Source organism: Solanum dulcamara, chromosome 8, assembly GCF_947179165.1.
Source record: "Solanum dulcamara chromosome 8, daSolDulc1.2, whole genome shotgun sequence".
NCBI classification, from domain to species: domain Eukaryota; kingdom Viridiplantae; phylum Streptophyta; class Magnoliopsida; order Solanales; family Solanaceae; genus Solanum; species Solanum dulcamara.
The window spans coordinates 61,573,954-61,597,572 of NC_077244.1; the positions used below are offsets into that span (position 1 = coordinate 61,573,954).

Consider the following 23,619-nt stretch of genomic DNA (forward strand, 5'->3'; position numbering starts at 1 on the left):
TCTAGATTTATCTTATATATGTTGTGGTATGAAAAGATAATAAAGCTTAACTGAGGGAACTTGAATATCTATGATTCAGCATAATCTAATTCTTGAATCTAATGAAATTATGAATGAACTCATAGTTGTTGTTTGAGATATGAGGAGGCAATAATACATGCACCATTTGGATTTGGTAAACAATAAGAGTATATATGCACCAACTTTTTAAACTAGAGATATATCCGCTTGTGAAGTTAAGAGATATATTTATGCATTTTCCGTAATTAATATATAAAAAACTCTTCTTTTAAAATAACAGCATACAATAGAACTTTTTACGTGAGAAAGAATATTTTTAAACTCACATCTACAAAATAATTTCGCATTATGAACTTGGTCACCTTGAAAAAATTACAATGAACCGACGTAACACCAAAAAGATAAAGTACCTCGATATATAACACCAAACATACAACTAGTTACTTTAGAACATTCAGAATTATAATTTTCAAACAATCTGAAACGGAAGATCGATAATGCCTAGCAGCTAGTGCAATATGCTACAATATAACATTTTTTCATTTATTTGGTTCTGATCACTTGTTGTGAATAAAAGAAGCATAATGCATCATCATATCTTCAGCTTTCTCACATTACAATATAAAATTTATTCATTTATTTGGTTCTGATCACTTGTTGTGAATAAAAGAAGTTTAATGCATCATCATATCTTCAGCTTTCTCACATTCAGGTTTATATATTTGAAACGAATGACCAACTTCTTCAAGTTCAGTAACCTTCAATTCTCCTTTCCATTCACACCTTCAACAAATCGAATCAACATTTCTCCAGAAATGTACTCATCTTTCTCCGCGATACATACTAAAAGTCTTGAGCAGCCCAACACCGATAAACTGGGAGCATTTTTAGCAAGTGGATTAAACGTTGGACTATCAATAGCAGATAATGCTGGTTCGAGTGGTGGACGAATGTTTATCCAAACCTTATAAGGTATGCCCTCTTGATCGATATTTTCGATCAAGAAATATGGAAAAGCAAGAATTGAACTACATATTCTCACATCGCAATTTAAACTTTGTGTACTGCCTCTCATTGTCATAGTAAAAACTATATTGCCACCCGCACTATCCCCAACTAAGAAGAATTTATCAAAATCACCATAGGTTTTTAACCATGGATCATAATTGGTAAAAGTACTAGTAATGGAATCGTCTTTATTAGCATGGGACGTGACCCATTGGAGTGCAGTCCAACAATCATCATAGATTGTTGGCACGTCATTCTCTGGGGCTAACCTATAGTTTACGGATATGAAATGGCATTCAATTGTGAAGCTAAGAGATTTACGTAACGATAGGTCCAATTGGAAAAATGGGATTCGATAACTAGTCCTCCACCGTGGTAATAGACTAATACGGGAAGCTTTTGTTCGGGAGTACATGTGTTGTTTGGAAGATAGAGCCTCGCAGAGACAACAGGCGAGATGGTAATGTCTTTGGAAGAGACACCATTACTTGTTTGTGATGGTGGAAGGTAAAATGTACCATATACATCCTTGAAACGCTCAACTCGACCATCTTTATAGACTCGAAAGAAAGGATAGACATCTTTAACCACCTCATTGTTTTCCATGACGACTAAACAATTAGTACTGAGGGGCTTATGAGAATTGGATGTCAAAAACATTGAACTCACCCTTTGGGATTTTATATCATTAGATTGGTATGAGTGGACTCCCCATATTTCTCCGGGAGATCAAAAATACTTATTTTGAGAAAAATATATTATTAGTTTTTTGAAAAATCAAGAAGTTTGGTCAATTAGTAAAACTACTTTTAAAAGGAGTAGAAACAATTTTTCAAAACTAAAAAATCCCTTCATATATTCATATTTATCAATATATGCCTTCTTTTTATTTATTTTTATGGTGAATTTTTTGTATATAGTGATTTAATGTGTAGAATGGTTTTTAAATTTATTTTACTTGATATTTGTAATTATATTTAACTCATCATGTTAATATTATATCAATATTTAATTTATTTTTTATTTATCGATGTATAGTATTGATTGAAAATTTGAATAAGTACATTTTCATTTAATAAAAATATAAATTTAATTAAAAAAATTATATAGATATTTAAGATAATTTATCTTTATAAAATAATCTTAATATTAAAAATTCATTGATATTTGTCAAAAGCATATTTTAAAAAGGATTAGTCAAATACAATTTGATTATCAAAAACACTTTTCAAATGAGTTAGTCAAATACAAATTGTTATTTTTCAAAAGTACTATTCTGAAATACTTCTAAAATGAGCAATTTTTAATAATAATTTCAAACAAACTCTAAACATTATTTGCTTGTTTTTAGTAGTTCGAGACTCTTGCCAAAAATAAGAGGGAGAAATAATTTTCTATTCCTTTTATTATTTTTTGTTTATTTTATAATTTTTTATAAGAGATCTCACTATTAAAAAACACTATTTTTTATTGAATTTCATCCTGAAAAATGTCAGTGACTATTCTCACAGAAAATTTGATTGAATCGGTAAAAAGGAAAAAATAATAATATTTTTTCATAAAAAAATTAAGAAGTTATCCACTATGTTGGTGAAAATATGTTTCCACCGTACTTTTTCCTAATGAGTTGATTCGATGAAAAATGATTGAGAAATTTTTTTAATTTCTAGTTGTATCTTCATTTTTACACTAAAAGATTGAAAAAATTATTTTTACTTCTATTCAAATTGCAAGAGGATAATAGATCTCATTTCCTTAAAATAAAATGAGGGGTTTTATCGGCGAACCTTAAAAACTTAATTAATTGGGTGATCTTTCACCTAGAATTTAATTTTCTATGATAGAACCCCTCTTCATTTTCCTTTTTCGTGTCCCCAATTTATTATAAAAATAAAAATAAAAATGAGGGGTGTCATTTATAGCTATAGAGAAAGGATCGGGACAAAAGGGCAAAAAGTAGTATTTTATTTTTTTGATTGATTAATTATGATTGATGTTATCTTGCATTATTAAAAATAAATATCCATCGAAGATGATTGGCCTGCGTACCTGTTGGGATCACATATTGGAAACTGTGCCGAGAAACGGATCGACATATATTGAATAACAATGATTATAACAAATATATTTAATTCCGTTCAAATATATTTGCAAAGATAATTGTCTTTTCAACATAGTTACATTTTTTTTTGGAAGATGGTTGAGTCTTTTTATTTTTTTATTTCATTTTCAAGTCCCTGCTTGTTTTCTTAGTGGACCGATTCATTAACATATCTTCATGTCATTTTTTATTAACATAATGACATCAGCCCCTTATTGCAGTCCATTTTATTAAATTTTTTATTTTAATTTGTTTGTCTTGCTTTTTTTTTTTCTAATCTTTTTGAAAAAGAATATCTCTTTTCTATTTTTTTTTTTAATTTGAACTTTTCACTTGACATATTTAGATTATAAAACTAGAGGATATTTTAATACATTGTACATATCTTTAGTTTAATACCATAAATTTTAAAATTTTTCTTTTTATTAAAAAAAGACTTTGTATTAAATTAAAATTAAATAAATAAATTAAAATTGGGAGAGTAATATAAAACAAACAGAAAAATTGAGAGGGTACCTCTCCATTTTGTTGATAATAAACAAAAATATGGGGTTATTGTAAAGCATAAGTGATATAGAACAAGACTTATAGACAAAGATATAGATAGTAGAATGTAGAGATCATCTTATTCATATGTTTAAGTGTCCCTTACAATGGTGAATGACAATCTTGTTTATAGATTGATAAATCATTCCAAAAGTCACTATGTTAAATGCCCAAATTAATGAATACATTCTTATCCAAAATGGTTCATAGAACCTAGGGAATATGTATAGATGAATATAAGAAGTTTATGTATTAACTAAATGGACAATCCACACATTCAGTGGATTTATAACTCCCCCTTGAATGTGCATAGATAAGTGTCTCATTAAAACCTTATTGGGAAAAACTCAATGAGAAAAATTCCAATGAAGAAAAAAGAGTACACACATCTCATAATACGCTTTAAATGTTGTCTCATTAAAAATCTTATCAGAAAAAATCAATTGGGATGAGTGTTGTATCGGGTCCTGGGTCGAAAGTTGGGATCGAGTCTTGGTTTGGAAGTTGAGTCTCCATTCAGGTGCCGGATGTCGAGGTAGGATGTCGGAGTCGAGTCCCGAATTGGATGTCAGGATGGGACTCACAATTAGTTATCGAGGTTATTTTTTGTATGATAATTGATAAGGAGTAACGTGCAAAGAACTTTCATTGACACTAGTACTATATTAAAAGCATGAAGATCCTTAAAATATTGAATGAATTTTTTGTCCTTCATTAAAAGACTCCGCTTTAGACAAAATCATCTTTTTACCATTTTTCTTCAATTAATATACCATTATTTTAATGATATTAAATATTTATTATAATAAATATAATAAAAAAAATAAAGAAGATCTTCTTATCATAGTTAAATTCCAACACAAAAATCCTTTTCCAACTAAAATAGACTTGATCTAAAAAAATAGTCAAAAATCTTTCAAAATAATAGGCAAAAAAGTTTTTTTTTTTTAAAATTGCAGCAAAGGGTCCAAAAAAAGAGGCCAGCAAAAAAAGGTAAAAAAAAATAGAACGTCAAAACAAATATAGCAAAAAAAAACTTAAAAAATGAAAAAAAAATTCTACTCCTATTATTTAGTACTTAAAAATTGACTAAAATTATACTTCTTAAATCTTTTAAAACTATATTTAGAAAAAATGTAAGAATTTTTAATTTACATCTCATGATAAATATCTATATCGTCGTGGATAGTCATTTAGGTTTAGAATTCTTCAACTTCTTCTTTGTTTAGGAATTTTGACCCGATAGTAAAACAGAGGTAGATTTAGTTTCAACTCATGTCAAACTTAGAGCCTGTTTGAATGGACTTATTTTGAATAACTTATAAGTTGAAAACTGCTTATAAGTTAAAAAAATAGGTGTTTTTGACTTATAAGTTGTTTTCAACTTATAAGCTGCTTAAAATAAGTAATTCAGATAAACTCAATTATTTATTATGGCTTATTTTAAGCACAAAATGAATTTTGAGTTAGCTAGTCACCGCTGATATTTTTGGGGGGTGGAAGGATAACAAGAAAAAATACCATTGGGCTTCATGGAAAAAACTTTGTTATCCATATGACGAAGGAGGTATTGGGTTGAGGAGAACTACAGATGTGTGTAAATCTCTCCAGTTCAAGCAATGGTGGATCTTTAGAGCTAAACCAACGTTGTGGGGTGAGTTCCTTAGAGCCAAATACTGTCAGAGAGCCAACCCCATCACGAAAAAATTCCATTCTGGCCAGTCGCTTGTATGAAAACACATGATGCACAACAAACACATTGCTGAACCTCACATTCAATGGAGGCTTCACTCGGGTTCGTGTTATTTTTGGTGGGACGATTGGCTAGGTATCGGCCCCTTAACCAACTATAGGCAGGAATTGGGAAACGCAAGCAATGCGAGGGTGGCTGATTTTCTTATAAATGGGCAATGGAACATCGATATGCTAAATCAGTTGGCACCAGCGCAACTCGTCCCTCTCATTACTTCTTCCACAATTCAGCTGCAAGGAAACACACCCGATCAGGCCATTTGGAAGCCTAATACCAATGGGAACTTCACATGTTTCTCGGCATGGCAGGTTGTCAGGGAACACCGGACCAAGATATTTTCTGACTATTACACTTGGCACAAAAACATCCCCTTTAAATGCTCCTTTTTGTTGTGGAGGGCTTTTAGAGGCAAGCTGCCAACGGAGGAAAAACTAACTACATTCGGCTATGATTCCACTCCATGTTGTTGCTGCCACATTCCAGGTCCGGATACCATAGAGCACATTTTCAGCACTGGCCAATTCGCTAGGAATATTTGGCGCTACTTCTCAGATTCCCTAGGCATAAGGCATGAAGCCACACCCCTCAAACCTCTTGTTATGAGTTGGTGGCTTCGCAAGTACCGCACAGAAGCTCACAAACTTATCCTCCACTCCACCCTAATATTTATATGTTGGAATTTGTGGAAGAATAGGTGCGCGAGCAAATACGGGGGGAAGAGTTCTAGTTTGGCGAGAGTGAAATTTGCAATTTTCAAGGACATCTCAAATCTCCTTAGAGTCGCGTACCCCTATATCCATTGGCCTTCGAACTGGATCCACACCATCTCCTGTATAGATAAGTGTACTCATGAGATGAAGATCACCAAAGTCTCGTGGATTAAGCCACAACTAGGTTTCGTCAAGTTGAACACTGACGGCAGTGCGTTGGGTAATCCGGGGGCAACTGGGGAAGGGGGTGGAATCTTAAGAGATCACATAGGTAAACTCATCTTCGCCTACGCCATACCGTTAGAGGAGGGAACCAACAATCAAGCCGAACTAGAGGCGGCAGTTTATGGGCTTAAATGGTGCATTCAAAAGGGCTTTCAGTACGTTATCCTAGAAGTTGACTTGGAGTTGCTCACTAAATAGATCAATCATCAAATGAAACCTCAGTGGAGCCTTCACCAGGTAACTCATGACCTTGTTGTTATTTTCAAATTATTTGCTTTCTTTTCTTGCAGGCATGTATACAGGGAGGCAAGCTTCACCGCGGATGCTCTCTCCAAGCACAGTCACATTCTTACCACTCCAGGCCACTACACCACCCTCCAGCAGCTACCTCCTGGTACTCGAGGATACTACATGCTAGATAGAGTCGGCCTGCCCAGCTTCAGACGGAGGAAGACCAAACGGATTAAAAAGCCTCCATGATCTACTATTTCATTTTGCATCCTTGGATTGAGCACCCAATTACAGTGTTCTCCCCTATTTATGCTTTCCTAGTTTCTTTGTGTCGAGAGGAGTCCTCTCCTTTAGGTGCATAGTTTTTAGTTTTTCTTTTCGTGTGCATGTATCGGGGATGAGTTGGCTGACCTTAGTAGAATGGCCGGCTTATGAACCACCATAGGACTGGAGGTTAGGTCTATGCCCCCTCCCTGTATTTTCTCTGTTTTATGTATAATACAGCTTGGGGGTGAGCGGCTTAACCCCTGGTTATAAAAAAAAAGGTTAGCTAGTCAAACACTCTAAAAAATTGAAAACAACTTATAAGTAACTTATAAGTCAATCCAAACGGGCTCTTACTTATAAAATCACATGTAAATTTCTTAAACCGCAATTGTAAAATTATTATTTTTCTCTCTGATTTCATGGTTTAATAATCAAGAGTTCCTGTTTTTGTGTAGACCAAATCTAATTTATTATTATTTTTTTGTATAATATGGTCAGTTCAAACAAGTATGGATTTTGATAAGTTTTTTTTTATATTATCCTTTTATTTGATTATTTTATCTATCGAAAACAACCTCCTATTCCACAAAAATACTAACAAAAAATTAGGAATAAGTTCTGCATATACGTATGTTATTATTGTTGTTGCAAATATTATATGTGCTTCTAAGCTGTTACAGTGGCTACGATTTTGTTTAGACGTCGACTTGCACATTCATCAACATCGAAAAGGTTGACATCTCCAATTAGGAGTCCATAATTATGGGCTCCTATGTCCTAGATTATTTTTTGTACAATTTCTTAGAAGCAATACACATAGTATTTTCAGGAAAGAAAGGAAAATAAAAGAAAATTAACAGTTAAAAGAAATTATCTATTATTTTGAAAGTTTTTTGACTATTTTTTTGGGTCAAATCTATTAGTTGGAAAAACGTTATCCATGTAGAAATTTAATCATAAGAAAATCTTCTTCATTTAATTTTTTATTATGTTTATTATAGGTAATATTTGATATTATTAATAAAATAATAATATAATAATTGAACGAAAATGGTGAAAAGACTATTTTGTCAAAAGCGAAGTCTTTTAATTAATGGCAAAAAGTTCAAACAACATTTTAAGGACCTTCACACTTTTAATATAATATAGATTAGTTGGCAGCCACTGAGTGACTCACTAATTCACGTCAGAGCATTTGCATATCACACGTTTTGGCTTCAATATTCGATTGTTTTTTTGTTTAAGTATTGAGATAGCTAAAATGTCTACTTGTGCACTGTCAAAGTTACAGGTCAAAATTATATTTTAAAGCCAATTTAAGAGTCCAATTTATGTATTATGCCATTTTATTATATCAATCTTTGAATATAATAAACTCAATATTTGAAAAATAACTATAGTTAGTAATAAGGATAAATTAGGAACTAAGTAATAAATTATCTTTTAATTTTTTAAATAAGACAAGTAAAAAATGGACATTTATTTTTAATATACTGAACACGACGCAAATAAAAGTGGATGAAGGAAGTATAGTACTAGGGAGATGATCTTAACATATTGGAGACATTTAAACCACATTAACGTGTTTGGATTAGCTTATTTTTAGGTTCTTTTGACTAGCTTTTATGTACTTTTTTTTGTAGTTTTGAACGCGTTTGGAAAAGTTAAAAAGTGTTTTTAAGCACTTATCTTTAGGCCACAAAAGTTTTAAAATAAGCCAAAAGTAGTGTATCCCTATTTATCGCTTTTAGCTTTTGTCTGATAAGTTACTTTTTATTAGCCTGTTCAAACGGACACTAATTGGCATCACGTCTTATGCATAATCTAGAGAACAACTTAGATATTATTTAGGAAAATTACGCGGTATGACAAACCTTGCTACTATACTATGCGTTTAGGGTATAGTTTAAAATAATTACGGCTCGCAGCACACATAGCTATCTATTTACGCGGTATAAAAAATCTCACTTGTTGGATATACAAATATATATGTATATCAATTACTATTATACAACTTTTTTGATAAATATACATATATAATTCGACAGATATACATATACAATTCGTCTCTTGCTCGCCTATGTCTTCCCTCTCTCCTCCTCACTCTTAATCTCGCTTGCCAGATATACAAACACATATGTATACTAGTTACATATATATAATTTTTTGACAAATATACATATACAATTCGATAGATATACATATAGACCATAGGAAACATAAATTTACCATTATAAGTAATTAGGAAAGCTATACTCATATGAAGTTATTATGCTTAAAAGGTTTGCCATACATGAAATTTTTCCTATAATTTACCTATCTATATGATCTAATTAATTAATCGACCACTTGTTTTCACGCACATCTAAAAAAAGTTGTGATCTTAATATTTTAGGGAAAAATTACCTAAATATACAACTTAGTTTACCATATTTTTAAAAATTTTCTACCATTTGTACAAAAATTCCTACTCTTTTCTATTCTCTGATACATCACTGTACGCCATGTATTAGTCGGATACATCACTTTACGTGATGTATCAGGACGTCAGATACATCACTTTATGCGATGTATCGATCGAATACATCATTTACGTGATGTATCAGGACGCGGATACATCACTTTACACAATGTATCGATCGAATACATCATTTACGTGATATATTAGGATGTACATGATGTATCCGGATTCTATCAAAAAGAAGGGATTTCGGGTAATTTTTTAAAAAAGTAGGAATAGAGTGTAATTGAAAAGAATCACTATGAGATTTAGGTAAAATTTACATATTTTAGTAAGGTGATTGAAAATATTTTCATCCATTGATGTAGGGGTAACCGTTTGTAGTTGTTGTTGGTGTATACTTAGGGCACAAGTGTATAATAAATATAAAGATTATGTATAATATATACGTGTTGATTATACAGTAATTATACTGGCTATCATAATTTTCAATTGTTGCTCCTATTTTGTGGAGGGGTGCACATATGTGTTAAACCCAAAACATAAAGATGTAAGAGTGGAAAGAGGCAATGGATACTTGAAAAGCCCAATTTGCAAAATGGTTATTAATGGCTGATGTTTGATTGATTCAACAAGTTGGGCTTTGACAGGCCTAAGTGTCTCAACTAGGCTTGAGAAATATAACAGAAAAATACTATGAAAAATTAAATAACTAAACGAACATTTCTAGTATTTCTACTAAACCACATGCTACTTTTAAAAATTACACAATCACATATTATTGTCATAATTTTCAAGCTAATTGCATAAACCCTCTTTCGCTCAAACTCTCTTTCGTTCGTCTCTCTCACACTCACCTTTTCTCCTCCCCCCTCCCTCTCTTATGAATCGCACGATATATATATATATATATATATATATATATATATATATATATATATATATATATATATATATATATATATATATTTGATAAACAAATATAAAGATTTATGCACCTACACATTGGATACATTATATATACACTGTCCAAGTTTGTCTCTAAATACACTATATCTGGTATTGAACTCTAGATATTTGATATCAGATACACTAGATGAAATTGATATTGTATAAACTAGATGAAATTGATATTGGATACACTAGGGTGAAATTGATATTGGATTCATATAAACTGATAATTGTGAAATTAATACTGGATACACAGATACACTCGTAGAAATTGATACAAGCTTATACATATATGGTCAAATACATGCTTTCAAAATTGATATCGGGTACACGGATACATTTGTATAATTGATACAAGTTTATCTTATATAATTAAATATATGCTTTTATATTCTACTAGATACACTCGTAGAAACTGATACTAGATACACAAATACATATATTTGTGAAACACATACAAAATAAAGGAGAGGAACGAGAGAGGGAAGAGATGTGAGTTAGAGAGGCAGTGTATTCAGTTTTACGCGAATCACTCTTGAAATACAGTGTATCCAAACCAAAACTCGGACAAAATATATAAAATTTGAAACTCTCACTTTATTGGGTAATTAGTACCTATACTAACGTATTTTATGAAGTTTGCTCAAAATACTATAATGAGCTTCAACAAAAATTTGTAATGAAAAATTAAAGAACAATCTTTTAGACTTGCAAAAAAATAAACTTGAAAATAAGAATCAAAGATATTTAAATGAGTATGGTTTAACAGTGACATATATAAATTGGATATACAAGTCTACAATTTATATAAGGAAAAATTCTCTTATATATTCTTCAACTTTACGTTTCAAAATTGATAAATTCTCATAACAAAAAATGACTCATATATACCGTACCGTTACATAAATAATATATATATACAAATTTATATACCAAAATGTTTTTGGTGTAGTTGTACAAATCACTAGTCAAAAGAATAACAGTATTTCTTTTCTCATATATTCATGTTCGATCATTTATTAACTATGTATAATTGAAAATGCCTACTTGCAATATTGCAACAAGCAAAGCATACAAAAAGGAAAAAATTACATAAATACACAATTTATTTATCATATTTTTTAAAAATCTCTACCATTTAAATTTTTTTCACAAATCTCTATTCTTTCCTTTCTCTCTCTAATTTTCAAATACACAACCTTCACCTTCCTATTTCCTTTTGAATTGTCCTAAAATCACGCCTAAACTACAACCTTCATTTCAGGCAATTTCATTTACAACCTTTTCTTCAAGTTTTCCTAATTAATTTCAAATTCTAAGAAAAGTAAGAGAAGTTCTTCATCTTTCATTCACTACTTCAATTTCTCGAGAAATATTTGTTTCAAACTCGGTTCTTCTTCTCTAACTGACAGATCCTTGTCTTTTTTTTATTTATTATTTTGCATATTCAAAGTCCTGATACTTATGGATGATGCTCCTTCTTTCAACATTGACATTACTCAGTTAAACTTACTTAACATTGATCGTGTTCATAATTCTGAGGACGATGGTTGGGCTGAAAACAGATCCAATTAATTGCACGATACATTATCAACGACGAATCAAAATATCGAGAAGTCAAAGTCAAAAAATGATGTACTTTTGTCTTCTAAAGTGACTGTAGAAAGAATCCCTAAAAAGGTTAGAAAAGTTGCATCTGTAATTTCTCGCTCTAATCTATCGTTTTTAGTTGTTTCTGATACAATAAATGTGTGCATGTCCCATTGTATCATTATTTAAATACTCTGTTCTGATAGTTGTTTCTGATACATTAGATATATGCATATCCTAATGTATCATGATTTAAACACTCTTTTCTGATACATAAAATATGCAAATTTATGATATATATGGATGGTGCTCTATCTTTTAGTATTATGATTACTCAATTAGTCGAAGAATGATGCATTTTCAACTTCAAAATCGACTGTGAAAAAAGTCCAAAAATAGGGAAAAAGGTTGAGTTGCTAGTGGTTTCGATAAAGACTTTGGGTCGAGAACCATGGGTGACGCCATTGTTGAAAGTGAAAAAAAGTTATGGAGTTGATACAGATCAAAGGAGAAAGTGTAAAAAGATTTCTTCATCATTGTTTTCTTTCATCAGTTGTTGTTATGTATTTATAGTTTTTAATTTTTGTTCATACTTATTCAAATTAGAAGGTTATGTGTATGTGCACATTACCCAATAAATACACTTGATACATAAATCCTAATGTTCTATAGCTAAAAAACTGCGTATCAAATTAATTGATATGTACATGATACATAATATATATCAAATTCAATAGTTTTCAAACTTTATTACATGTATCATATATATATTAACTCATCATTGTGTTATGTATCACACACAAAAAAATGCTATTGACAACAATTACATGTATAATGTATCTTTTATAAAATATAATATTTTAAAACAAAATAATATATATAAATAGTAATGTATCATGCACTAATTTTTTGGGCATGGTACATAAATTCGAATTTATACTAAATGTATTTGATACATAGCGACTACCACAGAATAGTATATCGATCTCAAATCAAACATCTTATGGGCAACAATTACTTATTTAATATATCTAATAGAATGTGCAGTACTTATCAATTTAAAGAAGATACATAAATAGTAATGTATCATGATAAATCTACCCATCTTGAGAATACAATTCAAAAAATGATTACACAACATTATAAAGGTATGGATGTTCCATCAAAGCTATGTATCTCCTCAATCTTTTTGTCTGTTGTATCATTTGGCGGATACATTGAAAATTCAAGCTCTTGTTTCTTCACCTCAACGTACAGTTTTACTCCTATGTCATTCCTAATAATTATTGGAGATGAATTACCTTCTACGATGTATCGTATCTTTAAATTTTTACTCAACTCATTGATCTCTTATTCAGCTGCAATGACTGATTTGAGATTCACAAAATCAATATTTTGACGAACAACAATTCCATCACTTTTGTATCGTTCATAACTCATCTCACTTTTTTAGATTTTGAAATGTTTCAACAAGATCGACAGATTGATGTTGTATCAGTACAATTTGTCGACAATTTTGATTCAAAAATTGAGAGTGTTTTTGAAAGAATGGGAAGAAGAATTTTGCCAATAAAGTTTTTTCATAATTTATGCTTTCTTTATTTTTTTTTCTTTTTAAACGTAGCAAAATATTTAATTAACAGATCTTCCATTAATTTTTCTTTTTTACCGCAACAGCATTAAAAACATCGCTATGTATCAGAGAAGATGACTTATATATCTGAGTTTCTCAAAAAATAAGGAATTTTTGTAATTTGAAAAAGAATAGAAATATAATGTAATTAGCTCTTAAAACTATGAGATTTATGTAAGTTATACTAAAAAAAAATCTCTACATTAATCCATCATTAATCAATTCTCATAAAGTCGATTAAATTTATACTTACATACATGTTTCATATAAATATAAAGCTACAGTGCAGATTCCACACATATATAAAATGCACATAAGATTCCATCAAAGTACCTAGTACATAATTTGTCTGTAAAGCAAAACATATATATGACCTTTGATGTCAACTAGGTATCATTATTCCAAAGTGTTTTTAATGTCTTTTCATGCTTTTCATGTCAAAGTTTTTTTTTATTTCCTAAAATTGTTAAATCAATTTTAATGTTAACATTGCTAATTATAGTATCAAAAGATAGACACTCATAACATGCCAGTCACAGGGAGTAGCAAGATGGGCATCACGAATTAATTTATTTAAGGGTGTGTTAGATACGGAGGAAGATACCTTTTAGTTTTTTCATATTCAATTGGTCAAAAAGTTAAAAAGAATATTTTTTCTCGAAAAAAAAGTTATTTGAAAATGAGCAAAATATCCTATCTAAGGATTTTTTTTTCCACAATTGGCATTCCACATTGATTGTGTACTTCCCACTCCAACACACCGCATCTTCACCCTACTACCCCCATCCCCATCACAATCTCTCATAATATTTGTCTAGATTATATACAAATAGTATTAGAGTAATAATTTTTTAATTACGTTTCAATCACAAGAAAATAAGTAAGAAACACACTTATTTTTCTAGAAAATATTTTCTATGAAAAATATTGTCCTTCGTGCCAAACGCACCTTGAATGTGTGTGTAAGCTAGGGATGTTCATGGAAACTAAAAACTCAAACCATAAACGAAAATCAAATCAAATCGAAGAAAAAAATCAGCACTTTTTGGTTTAGTTTGATTTTAGTGTTTATTTTTCAAACAGATAAAATTTAATTAGAATTTAACGAAAAAAAGAGATAATCAAACCAAATTGTATATAAATTGTGGATATTATTTCTTTTTTATTTAATCCAAAGGATAAATAACATTTTATAACTCTCCGTAATTAATCTATGTAAATATTCCTAAGTCTTAAGTATAGGTGGAATGGAGAGTTACTTCTTCATAAATGGTTCACATTTATTCAAGTTGACAGTTTCTTAACTTTGTAAGAAAAGAGGTGAACTATTTAGAATACTTGAAGTTACTTTGCATTATGAATTAAAGCAAGAGTAATGTTTCATTTGATTAATTGAACTTAAACTTCTTACGTTCTTATGATGGATGGAAACATAAATGATTTTTCTATTTAAGGAGTATCATTTGTGAGCTAAATATATGAAAAATAAAATACAAAAGCCTCTCTTTCATTTATCACTCTTTCATCAATTCCTTCATTGTCTCAAATAATCATTCTTCCTATTATTTGAGAATTTCTGGGCAATAGCATTTGTTCAACTCCAAACTTTTAGCCACGAGTGCACGTGTTTGAAAGTAACTAGGAACTTTGGGGAGAGACCGGCTACAACGATTTGCATCGGAGGCCGAAATCGCTTTCAAGGCAGTGGCTTGGCACGACATAGAGTTTGTAATAAGTTATTTACTACTTTATAATTCTAATCCAATATCAATATTGTAGTATTTTTGCCAACAATTTGAAAGCGATTTCCCTACATACAATATTGATAAATGGCTATTTCATTGAACAAAACTTTTCAGACAATTCAAAGATTGAGCCTTTGAATGGAAATAATTTTAAACGTTGGTCACAAAAGCTCCTAATTTTCTTTGAATAACTAGAAATTGATCATGTTTTATTTAAGGGATAATATACAAGTACCTCCCTTAACTATAACCGAAATCGTTAGGACACACTTTAACTATACATGAGTCCTATTACCTCCCCTTCTGTCACGACCCAAGCCCAGGGCCTAGACGTGACACGGCGAATGAGACACCCGGAGGTACCTCACCCAAGCCTCTTAGCATTCATTAAGCATTTCATTGGTAATGATAAACAATAATAAGCGGAAATAAAAACATTTCATCCATTTATGTCCAAACATACCTCTACTAATAAACTTGGCGGGGGCTATGACATGTCCCTAGCTCACCCTCAATATAAGTGCCATGAAAAGCTTTAATAAAAGTCTTACTATTTTACATAACAAAAGCTTAGAATAAAAAGGATGTTGTTCCCGAAACATGGGAACTCACCACAAGCAAATCTTCAAACTAATACGAGTTAGCCACGTGGAGGAGATCGATGAGCGACGTCGGTTCCTACATGGTGATATCATGTAGGCAAAAGTATGCGTTAGTACTTTGAATGTACTAAGTATGTGAGTATGCTATGAAATGAAGAACATAAGAGGGACATGAGAAATCAATATGCATAAGTGAATGAATGCGTTAGACATCATCATAGGAAACCTTAAAATATTTATTTTTATGGGGAAATGACCATAACCGACATTTAAGACCATGCGAGCTATTACAAGGAATCCAACATAAGCCCCTACGTTGGCACGGGGAGACTACTTGCCAGGTAGAACTCCATTCAGATTATATTTAATTATTTAACATTTGGTGGCTACAAAGGCCTAGCCGACAAGGGATCCTATGGTGGCACGTAGTTAATGCAACATGAGACTTTACTTAAGGACCCCTTAGGTTGAGTCCCCATCTACATGCTACATTCGGTGCTAGGTCAAATCCCACGGAATAACATTTATATATCATAATAACATAAACATTGTATGACTTTAGACATCAAATCATTATCGGTGGAATAGCTCATTAAAACCTTTGGTTTATAATATCATCATGACTACCATGCCCTATTTACCGTTCTACTAATGAACCTTGGTTTATAAGAAAATTAGGTCTACAATTAGTGATGGCATTTCGGGTACCATGCTAATCGGACCTTCCATTTTGGGAAAATGTTCAAAAGCATTGACGGCTTATAGGGAGGTCAAACATGCCATATCATAACCTTAAACATTTCATTTGATTCAATGTGAGAATTGTCCTTTCACATTGAAACCTTAATTTGGCTAAGAAGCCCTTTTATCAATCAAGCATTTCATAAAGACATTTCATTTGATTCAATGTGAGAATTGTCCTTTCACATTGAAACCTTAATTTGGATAAGAAGCCCTTTTATCAATCAAGCATTTCATAAAGACATTTCATTTGATTCAATGTGAAAATTGTCCTTTCACATTGAAACCTTAATTTGGCTAAGAAGCCCTTTTATCAATCAATTATTCAATCATTTCACAAGACTCCCTTAAATATAGGCATTTGCTTCATAAACTTTCATTTAGAGTCAAACTTTCAATCCAACTTCATTTCAACATAAGAAGACTAGGTGGGTTCATTTCATATAACTTTCAAATACATTTAAAAGAATACATGTATGCATGAGAGCGATATGAATGCATCAAATCAAACATCTTAAAAATAACCCACCATATGCACTTTAAAACTACTTTCAAGCCTTCATATAAGTGCCTTAATAAACCATCTATTTCATGTAAATAAGAATCAACATAAGTTAATATAGGTAATAAACTTCAAATATTCAAGAATCTATACATTTGGAATCATTGTATGAAAATCCATAAAATTTCTTATCGCTTGAAATCAAGAGTCAATATGCATATATATCAATAGGAGTAAATAAATCTAAATATACCATAATCTATGCATTTCGAACCATTATGTAAAATAACATAAGATTTCATCATTTAAAATGGAAATACTAGATTGAGAAAATTTTTGGGCTCCATGGGTGGAAGAATCCATGGATGAAAACCCACATACCTTATGGAGGAACTTGAAGAAGATTTGGAGAATTCTTGGTCTTCAATGAGGGGCCTTGAATCCTTGAGTTTGATAGAAAAATTGGAGGGGATTATTTGAGAGAGAAGAGGATGAAGTTTAGGGTTCTTTAGAGAGGTGAAAGGCTGAAAAATGACTCCCAAACATGCCCAAGTTCGTGTATATACATTTAGGGAAAATGCCCAAGTTGCCCTTCATCAAAAAATCTGGAAAATAGGCAAAAGAACTGCTGGCGCTATAGCTGGCGCGACGCGCCAGCACCCAAACTACTGAGGCTAGTTTGCCTGAAATTCTGCAGAGATAGTTTGTGGTAAAATGGTCATAACTTTTGACTCCGAACTCCAAAAATTGTAATCTTGGTGGCGTTGGAAAGAAGACTCGAAGACCTTTAATTTGATAGGTCATGGTCCACCCAATTATCTATATTCCAGGAGATATGATCGTTGAAAGTTGACCCTTATACGAACTCATTCGGAAACTTGGTCGAGACTAATTCTTTGGACTCGACTTGGTTTTAGGGATCCCTTATGACCCTAAACCACATATAATACCCTTAAATTACTTAGGAATTGATCCTAACTCATGAATGCACTTCAAAGTCGTAGAGTTCGATCCTATACGTACATGAAAAATGCTACGAGTCTTGGCGTAGAAATTTTTAGGGTGTTACACCTTCCCCCAACCCCCACCTCCGAGTTATTTTAAAGTGTAATAAACACACCCTTCAGTGCTGAGGTGGTACAGAGAGTGTGTTCACTCTCTTGGAGGCACGTGAGAGACGAAAAAAAATATTAAAATCTGATTAATTTGGACACATGTCCATTTTCAATTGGACATTTTCATTATTAATTAATACACATAAGTAGTTAATATTAAAACTTAAGTTGATATCTTTTTAGTTAAAATTTCTTATTTTCATTATGAAATAGAGCCCAACTTTATCCTTTTTAGAAATATAAATATTTTTTCACAACATACTTAAATTGTCGGTGGTCTATTTCCAGACATTTCATCAATTTGTATAATATCGGAAAATTTTTTCTTTCTCTTTTTTTTCTTTTCTACTCAAACACTTAACATGAATTTTGATTTTTTTTTGCATATTAGAGATTTAGTTTAGGCAATATATGGCGAGCACAATTTAAATTAAATTCCTTTTTAATTTTTTTTAGATCTAACAATTTTTTATTTTTTTTAGATCAAACAATTTTTTTAATTTTTTTAGATCTGATGATTTTTAATCTTTTTTAGATATGATGATTTTTTAATTTTTTTAGATATGACGGTTTAGTGACGTGATACTAACGTAAGGATGATGTGAAGGCGAGTGTAAAGCACCTCCCTTCATGTGAGTGATTATATAGGTTTTAGAATGTGTTTATTACACTTTAAAATAATTCAGGAGGGTAATATGACTAATGTATAGTTAAGGTGTGCTCTAGTGATTTCGGTTATAATTGAGGGGGTACTTCTGTATTATCCCTTTATTTAATGAACCTCCTGCAGATGGTTCTAACACCGCCATTGATTCTAGTAATTTTGTGGCTGTTGATGATGCTGGTAAGAAGAAGTTTGAAAAGGATAATAGAACTGTAAGAGGACATTTGCTAAACCATATGACTAATTCCTTATTTGATTTATTTGTTGCTAATAAATCTGCTAAGGAAATATGAGATAGTTTGAAAAAGAAATATGATGCCGACGATGCAAGAAAGAAAAAATATGTTGTCGATCAGTGGATTAAATTTCTAATGGTTGATAATAAGTCAATCATGGAACAAGTTCACAAAAATGAGAACTTGACTGCTGATGTTCTCAACGAGGACATGAAGATGTGTGAGAAATTTTAGTCTAATGTTCTACTTGAAAAATTCCACCGTCTTGGAGTGATTATAGAAATCAATTAAAACATAAGAAAAAGAATTTAACTTTCCAAGAACTTATTAGTCACATGAAGACTAAAGAGGCGAGCCGTCTCAAAGATAAGATGAAAATTCTTTCTTTGAATTCTTCTAAAGATAATCTTGTGGAATCTTCTGGTAATGTTGTGAAAGACAGGTTCAAAGGCAAACAGAAGAAAGTCCTGAAAAAGGAACATGTGAAGAAGAAAAATCACTTTAACAAGCCGGAGAGTCAAATTAAAAAATCTAAAGTTTCTTCTTTTGTCTGTGAAAAACTTGATCACAAGGCTGCCTAGTGCTATCAAAGAAAAGGACAAAACTCGAAGCAGAAAAGACAAAGTGATGCCCAATCTCATATTGCTGAGGGTGATGAAGTGATTGCTGCTGTAGTCGTTGAGGCAGATCTGGTGGCTAACAAGATTGACTAGTTGTTGGACACAGGCGCTTCAAGGCATTTTTGTACCAATAAGGAGTTATTCAACGATTTTGAGGAGTCCACTAATGGTGAATGTGTATACATGGGTAACTCCACTACTGCTGGAGTTATGGGTAAAGAAAATTTTTTACTTAAATTAACTTCTGAAAAAAACTTTAGCCTTGAACAATGTTTCATATGTTTTCTCCTTCTGTAGAAACTTCGTTTCCGGAGCACTTCTCAACAAAGTATGCCTCAAACTTGATTTTGAAGCTAACAAAATTATTTCTCATGAAGGAGACTTTGTTGGTAATGGGTATCTAAGTGGAGGCTTATTTGTACTGAACATTGTTCAAGAAATTCCCAATAATACAAGTATTTTAAATTCTACTTATATTGCTGAGTCTATTAATTTATGGCATGGTAGACTAGGTCATGTTAATATTTCTTCTATTAAAAGACTTACAAAGATGAGATTAATTCCTCTAGTAAAAATGATAATTTTTCTAAATGTCCTCCGTGTGTAGAAGCAAAGCATGCCAAGAAATCTTTTAAATTTGTTATTAGTCGAAAGACTGAATTACTTGAACTACTACATTCAGACTTAGTAGATTTCAAGAACACTATTAGCAAAGGTGGAAAGAAGTATTACATTATTTTTATTGATGATTTTTCTAGATACACTAAGTATATCTTCTTAAGTCTAAAGATGAGGCTGAAAGTATGTCCTTGAAATTCAAAGCAGAAGTGGAAAATCAATTAAATAGGAAGATCAAGAGATTTAGATCTGATAGGAGTGATGAATACAGTACTAAAACTCAAGAGAATTTTTGTAAGAAAAATGATATTATACATGAGGTTAGTTTTCTATACCTCCCAACAAAATAGTGTAGCCGAATGAAAAAATAGAATTTTTAAGGAAATGATGAATTCTATGCTTTTAAGCTCGGGTCTATCTGACACTATGTAGGGGAAAACGGTCTTGTCTGCATGTTATATTCTCAGTTGAGTACCTCATAAGAAGTTAGATAAGACCTCATATGAGTTGTGGAAAGGGTTTACTACTAACTTGAAATTTCTGAAAGTGTGGGGTGTTTGGCTAAGATTGATCTACCTGATTTTAAATGAGTAAACATTGGTTCTAAGACTTTTGACACTATTTTTATTGGTTATACTCAAAGTAGTGCTGCATATAGATTTATGTCTTTAAATGATCATTCTATTTGTGAATCTAGAGATGTAGATTTTTTTGAGGATATTTTTTCTTTGAAGAATGATGTGCCCGGTCATATGTAAAATAATGCTTCTACATCTATGTCTGTTGATTCTCATGTTGTGCCTTCTTGTGGTGTTATTTCTAATGAGAATGAAAATGAACTTAGAAGGAGTAAAAGACGTAGAATTGAGACTAGCTTTGGTCCTGATTTTATCACTATCTTCTTGATTGAAAATTTTAATATTGATATTTTAAATGATGAATTGGTGTCTATATATTTAATAGAAGAAGATCCTAAGACTTATAATGAAGGAAAGAGATCAATAGATGTGATATTTTAGAAAGAGGCTATTAAAAGTGAATTAAACTCTATAGTTTGTAATCACATTTGGGACTTGTATGATTTTCCTAAAGATTGTAAATCCATAAGTAGCATGTGGATATTTAAGAAGAAATTAAGACCTGATGGTACAATTAATAAATATAAGGCTAGACTTGTGATTATGGGTTTTAATCAAAAGAAAGGTGTTGATTACTTTGATACTTATACTCCTGTGACTAAAATAGCAACCATTAGGACTCTTATTGCTTTAAACGCTATTCATTATTTAGTGGTACATCAGATGGATGTCAAAACAACATTTCTCAATAGTGATTGAGAGAAAGAGATCTATATGACTCAATCTGAGGAATTTGTGGTTCCAAGAAAAGAGGATAAAGTATGGCAATTGAGGAAGTCATTATATGGACTAAAACATTCACCTAAGCAGTGGTATAAAAAGTTTGATGTCACCATTAGTGGATAATGATTTTGTTGTAAATCCATCTGATACTTGTGTTTACTCTAAAATGATAGATTCAGATTGTGTGGTTATATGTTTATATGTAGATGACATGTTAATCTTTGACCCTAATATGAATGTCAATTAGTGAGATTAATTTTTTTTTGTTTTCTAAATTTGAAATGAAAGACCTTGGTGAAGCTGCTAATGGTTACTCTTTGTGCCAGTCTCATTACATTGAAAAGATGTTGAAAATTTTTAATTATTTTGATGTAGTTTCGGTGAGAACTCCTTATGATTCTAGCGTACATTTGAGAAAGAATAAAAAATCTAGTGTTTCTCAAACTGAATATGCTAAAATAATTGAAAATGTAATGTTTCTCATGAACTATACTCGGCCTGATATAGCGTATGCTGTTAGTAGATTGAGTAGATATACTCATAATTCAGTAGTGAACACTGGAATGCTCTTCATCACTTGCTAAGGTATTTGAAAGGTACTATGGATTGGTGTTTTCATTTTTATAAATTTTCTGTTGTTTTAAAAATTTTTGTGATGCAAATTAGGTAACTGACAATGATGAAGTTAACTCGACCAATGACTATATGTTTACTTTGAATGCATGTTCTATTTCTTTGAAGTCTTCCAAACAGACTTGTATAGCACGATCTACCATGAAATTTGAATTTATTTCTTTCAGTTCTCAATGCAAGAACTTGAGTGGTTGAGAAATCTTTTGGCATATGTACCATTATGGGGAAGAAAAGCTTCACCAGTTTCTCTTCATTGTGACTCACAGGCAGCAACAGGGATTGCCAAAAATAGTTTATACAATGGGAAAATAGACATATTCGCATCAAACATGGTGCAATTAAACAATTTTTGAAACTAGGTGTTATTTTCTTGAAATATGTAAGGTCCGAAAGAAATTTGGTGGATTCTATGATCAAGGGTTTGGCAAGGAAAATAATCTTTAAAATGTCGAGAGGGATGGGGGTAAAGCCCATTAATTGAGATAGTTTGGTGGACCCATTTGGCCTTCATATACACCACATTTTCCATCCCTATGGCGTGAGGCAGTGTTTTATAAGGTTGACTTAATTATTTTTTCTCTTAATGATTTTATAGCCTTAAGGTGGTCTATTTGAGATACACTGACAGAATTACATATGTGAGTGTAAAGGTATGGTCGCCTATTATGAAAGACTTGGGTCGTCTTTCTAGAGCACTCATAAGACCCAAGGGGTGTGTGCATGATCATAAAAGCACTTTGTTAGTATCACGGAGTTTGCATAATATCAAGGATATAGTATGTGTTGTGGGGGTCTCAACTTATTTCCATTTAGTTCAAGAGTATTTCACATTATGGATATTTGTTGTTGCCTCATTTCACTAGTGTCAATTCAAATAGAAAGATATTGATACTTAAGTACATGTTCCTTTCTTTTGCCCAGAAATTATTCCTATTCTTTATCTTTGCATTATTGGGGATTGTGGATATTATTTCTTTTTCATTTAATGCAAAGGATAAATAAACTCTTATAACTCTCCGTAATTAATCTATGTGAACATTCCTAAGTCTTAAGTATAGGTGGAGTGGGAGAGTTACTTCTTCATAAATGGTTCACATTTATTCAAGTTGCCAATTTCTTAACTTCGTAAGAAAATAGATGAACTATTCAGAAAACTTGAGGTTACTTTGCATTATGACAACTTTGTCATTAAAGCAAGAGTAATGTTTCATTTCATTAATTAAACTTAAACTTCTTACGTTCTTCTTATCACGCCCCGGGAGGGTACCCTAGACGTGACCGGCAC

At 31.4% G+C, this 23,619-nt stretch overlaps 1 pseudogene; it reads right to left on the minus strand.

The window, feature by feature from the left end:
* Positions 1-671: 671 nt before the first annotated feature.
* On the minus strand, positions 672-19,011 carry LOC129900032 (2-hydroxyisoflavanone dehydratase-like; annotated as a pseudogene).
* Positions 19,012-23,619: the final 4,608 nt, after the last annotated feature.